General features: G+C 36.3%; 1 long non-coding RNA gene across 1 annotated transcript; it reads right to left on the bottom strand.

The window, feature by feature from the left end:
• Positions 1–3,290: 3,290 nt before the first annotated feature.
• Positions 3,291–6,322, bottom strand: LOC120441786. Its single transcript, XR_005614280.1, has 3 exons — positions 6,290–6,322; positions 5,038–5,064; positions 3,291–3,502 (listed from the first exon to the last, which is right to left on the bottom strand). It is a non-coding gene; the product is annotated as an uncharacterized LOC120441786 (long non-coding RNA).
• Between the last annotated feature and the right edge of the window lie 1,083 nt (positions 6,323–7,405).

Genomic DNA, 7,405 nt, shown 5'->3' on the forward strand with positions numbered 1-7,405 from the left:
CACATGAACAAATTTACCAGTTAGACACTGCTGAGCTACAGTTTGGTGTTTTGAGTAATTTTCTTTTTGCAGATTTTCACCTGATTAGGAAAAAGCTTTTAGACAAACAGTACAAACATAAGATGGTGCTGACTTAATGTTTGATCTGAAACGAGATATGGCCTCATTCATTAAAGTGTTATCTGGATGAGACTGTAAACTTTCAGCTGGTCGATGCATCTGGCGATATTTTCTTTTTATGTTCATTGCACATCTGATATTATGCATCTGTCTAAAAGAAAAACTGTTCCAATATTTTACTCTCATTCGTTCTCTCATATTGTCCTTGTGTTGCTGCTGAAATTGTCTCTCTTGTCCATAACGTTTAGTGATGTAACATTTTTTTTTTCTGTCTAAATTCTACACTTTCTTTATATAGGTTAGAAACATATGACCTCATGTAAGCTTTATGTTTCTCTCTGAATCCAGCACAAGTTCTGTAATTTCTTCTTATACGCTCCTTCTGCTGTTCTTTGAACATAGGAGATTGTCTATAAGATTCTTTATATGTTTTTCTCATACGTTCCTTCTGCTTTTCTCGAAAAATGGGAGATTCTCTATATGTTCTTGTTATACGTTCCTTCTGCTTTTCTCTGAATGAAGAATCTTCTTTATACATCCTTATGACACGTTCTCTTTTTCTCTCTCTAATTTTAGCACTATCTCTATAGATTTTTCTCAAATGTTCTCTCTGTTTCTCTCTATATGTAGCATTGAGTTTATACAGATTATTTTTGTACACACTCTTTTTCTTACTGTGATCAGAATCATGAGACTTTCTACTAGAATCTTTTTTCTTTGCCTTAAAGCTTTCATCAAAAGTGTACATGTGTCTTTCTTTCTTTTTCTGATTTTCCTTTCTCTGTGGTAGTTTTTCTTGGACCAATAATCGTCTCCTAATCTTTCTCCTTTGCTGTTTAGTATGCTTCAACAGTTTATGTGAGAGTTCCTCTGTTGTCTTAGTTAAACAGGAGGCAGTGTTTAAATCATTCTGAGGAACAGAATCTTTTGTTACCTGAGTGTCTCTTACAGAAGATGCAGAGGTTTCTATTTCTAAATAATCAGAAGGACGATTGTTCAGCTCAGCAGCTGGCTCATTTGAATAATCCACTCTGGATGACATCACTTCAGTAGCTAAAGTGTCAGCCACGGTTTTCTGTGTCTGCTCAGTGGATTTGGGGGTTTCAAATTCAGGTTCATTTAAAGCTGGTGCTGGAACAGTTGTAGCTGTTTGTCTGTTTTCATCAGCATTTCTTTGGTCAGCAACGTTTTCACTGTGGAACTCGACAGGCTGTAGCTCATAAGTGCAGGTTGGTGCGATGCTAAACATTCGGTACAAACGTTTGATCCTGTCAATCATGTCGTTAAGACGTGTGAATTTTAACACAACTGCAGTTCCACCACTTACAGCTAGCGACAATGGCATTCCTGTAGACTTACGTGGGTGAGGGTCAAAGTATGCATATTCACCTGAAGTCAGCCTGCAAACTGCGATCACCGTTCCTCCCATGACTAGCAAAGCGTAGCGAAACTCTGAAGCCAAACACTGTAGTCCCTGTTCAAGGCTCGGAAGATGAGCTGTACCATCAAATGTGCCGTAACGAGCAAACTGAGACATATCCACTTGATACTGTGTCTCGCGGCTGGTGACCACTGTGGGAAGCTCATCACAGGCTAGAAACACGCTGTTCACAAACCTCTTTCTGGCATCTGAATACACGGCATGGCCATTGTCCAACACACGGTTAAGATCTGCTCTGGTAATGAATTCATCCTCGTGTAAGAATGAGAGGAAAACCAAACTGTTCGCCATGCATTGCTGATTCCGGTACTTTCCATACTTAGCAGCGGCCTGGCTTCGGGATGCACAGATGCTACTCACTGTGCACGACTTTCACTGTTTGTAACCTGTACATGAGATGGTCCTGGAGCTTCTCCATCATGCTGCGTTTGCAGAGTTACCTTGGGTTCAGTCTGGATTACCTGCTGTACTTTAGCATTTGGCACAGATGATGAGCAAACACCTCTCTTTACCACATCTGCATAAGACACTGCGGCTGTCTGAATGCTGAGCTGCACTTCTGGACTGGGAATACTTGTAACAGACACCTTTACCTGCTCACCGGTCTGAGAGACATTTACCTGTTCCTTCTCCTTTTGCCATCTAAGCTTCTGGGACTGCGACCTTTGACCTTTCCTTGGCATTTTGTGCAAGTACAAACTGGACCTTATATGTATTTATACACAAATGTCAACAAAACTCAACCTGTAAACAGAAAAACGAATGACTCCTCAAGTTTCTATTAAATGGATAAATGTAAAACTATACAAATGGTAAAGTGTTCTTAGAACTATGTAGTTGATGTAAAAGGCTGACTTAAATACAAACTCGATATAAAAGTTATTGAAAGATCTTTAAAACAGTTTTATTGTAGCTTTTTCAAAAACTGTATATTATTACTTTTTTTTTTTAACCAGACTGGTTAATGAATAGGTCTATACTTCTGTAATGTAATATGCAGAATAAATCTCAACAATCAACAGGCTATAATAAAACTCTTAGCTTTGAAGTATACTTTAGATATCTGAAAGTTTTACACAAACTTTAAAGCAAATATAAGGAGCTGTGGTGGTGTGGTGATCAGATGACAGGCGATGAAGATTCTTCAGCTGGATGTTCTGCAGCAGTCAGGAAACAGGAAGTCTGGGTTCTCAGGGCAGCCTCTAGATGACAATTGTAACTGAATACTTACAGTGAGTGACAAAAAAAGGGTTTGTCCTTAAATAATAATAGTTTAAACTTGTAGTCAAATGTTATAGTCAATGAAAAAGACTTGAAAAATTTATTTGAATCTAATTTAATATTTATGTAAATACAGCAGTCTGAATGTATATATTACAAAATAACCAGATTGTCTTATTACAAATAAACCTTTAAGAAAAGGTGTATATTTTATATAATTTATTAAAGTAATTGCACCTGTAAGCCAAACAGCCAACCAATGTTTATTCCAAAGTGTAATGCAAAATTAAAATGACAAATGTAGGGCTGTGTAAGTAGTTTCGACTGTGAGTTCTACTGTACTGTAATTCTACTACTGTATATTCAACGTTCTACTTGTAATTTCCAGTAAAATGAGTGGATGAGTTTAACGACAGGAAAGAAGGAGCAGTGAGAGCAGAGATCTCTCAGATTTCTGAAAACAGATCGTCGAAGTTGTGGTAACTTCAATTTCAAAAACTTGTTTTTTGTCAAACTTGGTTTCTTGTCAAACTTGGTTTCTTGTCAACACAGGTTTAAGCTTGTCAAAATTAGATAGAGCTCATGGCGGAGAAATGATAGAAGATAGAATGGCTTGTCAAAAAAGATGGAGCAGGGAGAGGGAGAGTGATAGGACAGACTGAAATTGCTTGTTAATTGCTTGTCAACGATAGAGGGAGAGGGTTTTCTGCAGCAGGTCACCTGTAAGACAAAAAGGGACTGGAATTAGGCATATTTCCAATAAACATGGCTTTCCAGTATTTTTCGGACTATAAGTCACACTTAAAATCCTTGAGTTTTCTCGAAAATCAACAGTTTACCTTATGTATTCTGGCTGTGTTCACTGACCTAAACCCAATTTTATGTGCTACATGGCACTCAAACATCTGTCAAAATGTTTTAGTATGACTTTGGAAAGCTACAAAGCTGCAGCGCTTGATGGATTGTTGGAGCATTACAGCTACAGTAGTCAGGAGCCTCGCCGAGTAATTCGTATTGTGCTTAAACATAATATTACGGTGTGTGTATGAGGACCTGGCATCTGTTTAGAGACATGCGTACGAAGCAGATTTCAAACCGATCAATCCATGAAGAATTTGATAGATTTGTGGAAGAGGACTGAACAGAAAAAGTGAGTGTATTGTTCTGTGTTACCACTGAAAAATGTTGAGAGTTATTGTGAATGAGTTGAATAGTTTGAGTTATCTGAATATTTGGTTAGCTGCATACGCCTTATAATCCGAAAAACACAGTACATACAGGGCTTTACATATTGAAGAGTTCCACAGTACATTATTGGACTGAACTGATTGAAAATGCTCAAAAATGGTGGTGGAACTATTCTAAAGAAACTTTCAGATTCTATTAACACAATAAAAAACAAACAGTGTCTATAAACTTAAACCAAGATGTGCTGCTACAATAACCTACTGTAAATATCATATGGTACAACAAAACCCACACACTGAGGTTAGAGCAGACAGTTTCGGGCCACCTGCTTAAAATTTATGAAACATCACATGTTCCTTAATCCCCAAAGTTCTCAAATTCCTGTTTCTGTGTGTACTTACCTGGGAAAACAGTACATCATAATATCTGGGCACACAGAAACAGGGATTTGAGATCCGTTAACATAAAAGTAAACAATACTTTATTCAGTATGACTTTTGGCAAAATGAGAAATTTGGAGATGGATGGTTCCTACAAAGCAGTTTCTACATATTTCAGTCACATGTTTAATACACAGCCATAAGCACTCCACTAAATCTAGGACGTACTTATAATGGCCGACTTAAAGGCCTAATTAAAAATGTAGTATGACGATAATTTCTTTGTAGATCATTTAATCATAAAATACAGAAATGAGTGCTGTATCTGTGCTTTAGATTTTTTCCAGTCATCAACAAAATCTTTAATTAAAAGACTAATTCAAAGAGCAGTTTTCAGACAGTGACTTAATTTAATGAAGAGAAAGAAGCTTTTGAAATCCACAAGGCCCTACTTGAAGACTTAATTGTACCTAAACTGCTGTTCATGAGCTGCTCTAATGTGAAAAAATATGCGCTGCTACAATAACCTACCGACCTCTGTAGATCTGGAAATGTTTACACAGATTTTTCTAGGATTTGATGACTTTTGATGATCACCAATAGCTGTGCTGACTCACTGCACTAAACGGAATCTCCTATAATGAGAAACCTTTCCCAGCACTGCACCTCAGAAAACCCTTTACTTACCAGACTTGAGACGATCAGATCAGCAGTCTAGAGAAAGGAAACAATTCATCAGATCACTGCTTGATGATTCAGACTGTTGAGCCTCTTCACACACAATCCAATTTACTGTGAGACAAATTAACTAGTAAAATCCTCAATTACTTTAAGCTTTTTTAAATTTACTGTAGTCTAAAGAGGAGATAATTGAACTGCAGGGTCTCACACGGCTATAGCAAGTGTAATAAAAACATTATTACTACAGAAATGCAAAGAACAGGCACCAATATTTGTTGGCACAAGTGCAGGATACACCAAATATTTCCTACACAGAAGCCTTGTGGCTCCAACATTTTCTACAACAGGTCAGAGCTAATAAAGTGTGAAAAACCAAAACTTTTAATGTCCTTTCAGGTTAAAAACATTAAATACAAAGTAATTCTTGAAATCAGAAGCAACAGAAAACCTCATCATGTTTTGGTTAGTCTGATATGAATGTGCAAATCCTAAAATACATGTAAATATTGACATGTTACAATAACAGAGGTGCAGAATGTTTTGTGATTAAAATTAAATGTCTTAAAATATTACACTAAAAAGTCCTTTCATTGTACCAGTTGCTAGGAATATTTATGTATGTTGCAATGTCCCTTTTGGCAACATTTCTATTTATTTTAAACACATTATATTCACTAAATAAGTAATAAACTAATTAGACACACTGGCTGTAATTTACCTAAGAATGTCCACTCACACCTCTGGTTCTCTTCGTTTTTATTATTGCTTAACTGTTAAAGCTATTACTTATACCGAGTCAGGCAAAATACTTCTACAGTGTTCTGACTTTAATGTAATACATCAGCAGAATTTGAAAGACAATATAAATCAATACCTGTGCAGCTCTTAAGTGTTTGAGCAACCACTTATACTGACTCCCCTAAAACACTTTCATTGTTTTGTCTGCTACTTAAATCCACAAACATAAGGAGAAAATAAACAACTGTATAAAGACATCCGACATTTAACTATGTTTGGATTCAATAAGCCATAAAAAAATTAATCATCCATAAATGGGCTATTAAACTTCAGGGACATTTTCAGGGACAGTCAGAGGCCCTGTGTGGGGGCTTTGCTGCTACAGGTCACAAATCCTGTGTTTTCGCCAATCAGTAAATGGAAACATATCACAAAAAGTCAAACTACTGTATGTAAGTCGTTAAATGTGCTACGCAATGCCAGGTTCATACTGCTTCAGTTACAATCACTGTTTACTTACCAGCAAAGGCAAAACCAAAGATCTCTTTCACTCTGTGTAACAAAAGACAAAGCACAAAAATACAGAATGAGACAACTCAAATCAGCATCAGAGTCAATACTGCATCACTCTGTGTAGTCCAAAAGATTCAGTACACTTCTTTGTTTACCACAGTTGGAATACAAACAACTCTCCTCTTTTTTTCTACACCTTACTAAAGATTGTCTTCATTAAGGTAATATGTGGTTTCATCCATTTGTAATAAGCCACACACGTTTCTCAGTTATGTGATAGCTCTATTAGTTTGGTGCTATTAGATAACACAGTAGATTTAATAAGCAATGATTTGCTACACCTAGCACTGCACACTTTATCAAATTCTGACATCACAATTTCAAAGCATGAACAATCATACATGAAAGCTCGGATGATATATTTAGAGCTTCAACATTTGAGTTGGTCTGCAACTCAAATTCAAACTCAAATTCTGCTTCCTAAAATATTATCACCTGCACACAGTATCATTTAATATGCTGTTGTTTTAAATATCTACATATCATATTTATAATATTAATGGTGCACTGCTGCATTTTATTTATTTGAAGGTGGCCTTTTTAGATTTCATTAATTTTTCACAAAGTGAGAAGTTAAACAGAGCTGCAGGTGTAGGTTTTATTTAAAAACCAACCTGCACAAACAAGTGTTTGTTAAACATTTCTTAAAATTTAACTAGAAAACTAAAATTAATTTTAAAAAAACTTCTTGTTAAGAGATGTTAATATTCTTATATTATGTGTTTTATCCTCACTCTCTTCTGTTAATTAACCCACAACACAAAAACACACCGGTACAGGCACGTGACTCTTTTCTCCCGCTTTCAGTCAGAAGCTGTGTCCCAAAACGTCGGCTGCATCCTCCGGTCACTCCAGCCAGAGAGAGCAGCGGACTCCCGGCTTCATCATTTTCAGACCCCGCTCTTTCGCTACTCAGTTTAAACATGATATATAAGTCACTCGGATAACTTAAAATGTAATTGTTTGCCTTTTTCGGTGTTTTATTTGTTCTGGAGTAAATCAGTTTGGCTGAGATCAAAGTTATTAGATTAGTAGATTAAATAAAACTTTATTAATCCATCGG

Source organism: Oreochromis aureus, linkage group 9, assembly GCF_013358895.1.
Source record: "Oreochromis aureus strain Israel breed Guangdong linkage group 9, ZZ_aureus, whole genome shotgun sequence".
Lineage (NCBI taxonomy): Eukaryota > Metazoa > Chordata > Actinopteri > Cichliformes > Cichlidae > Oreochromis > Oreochromis aureus.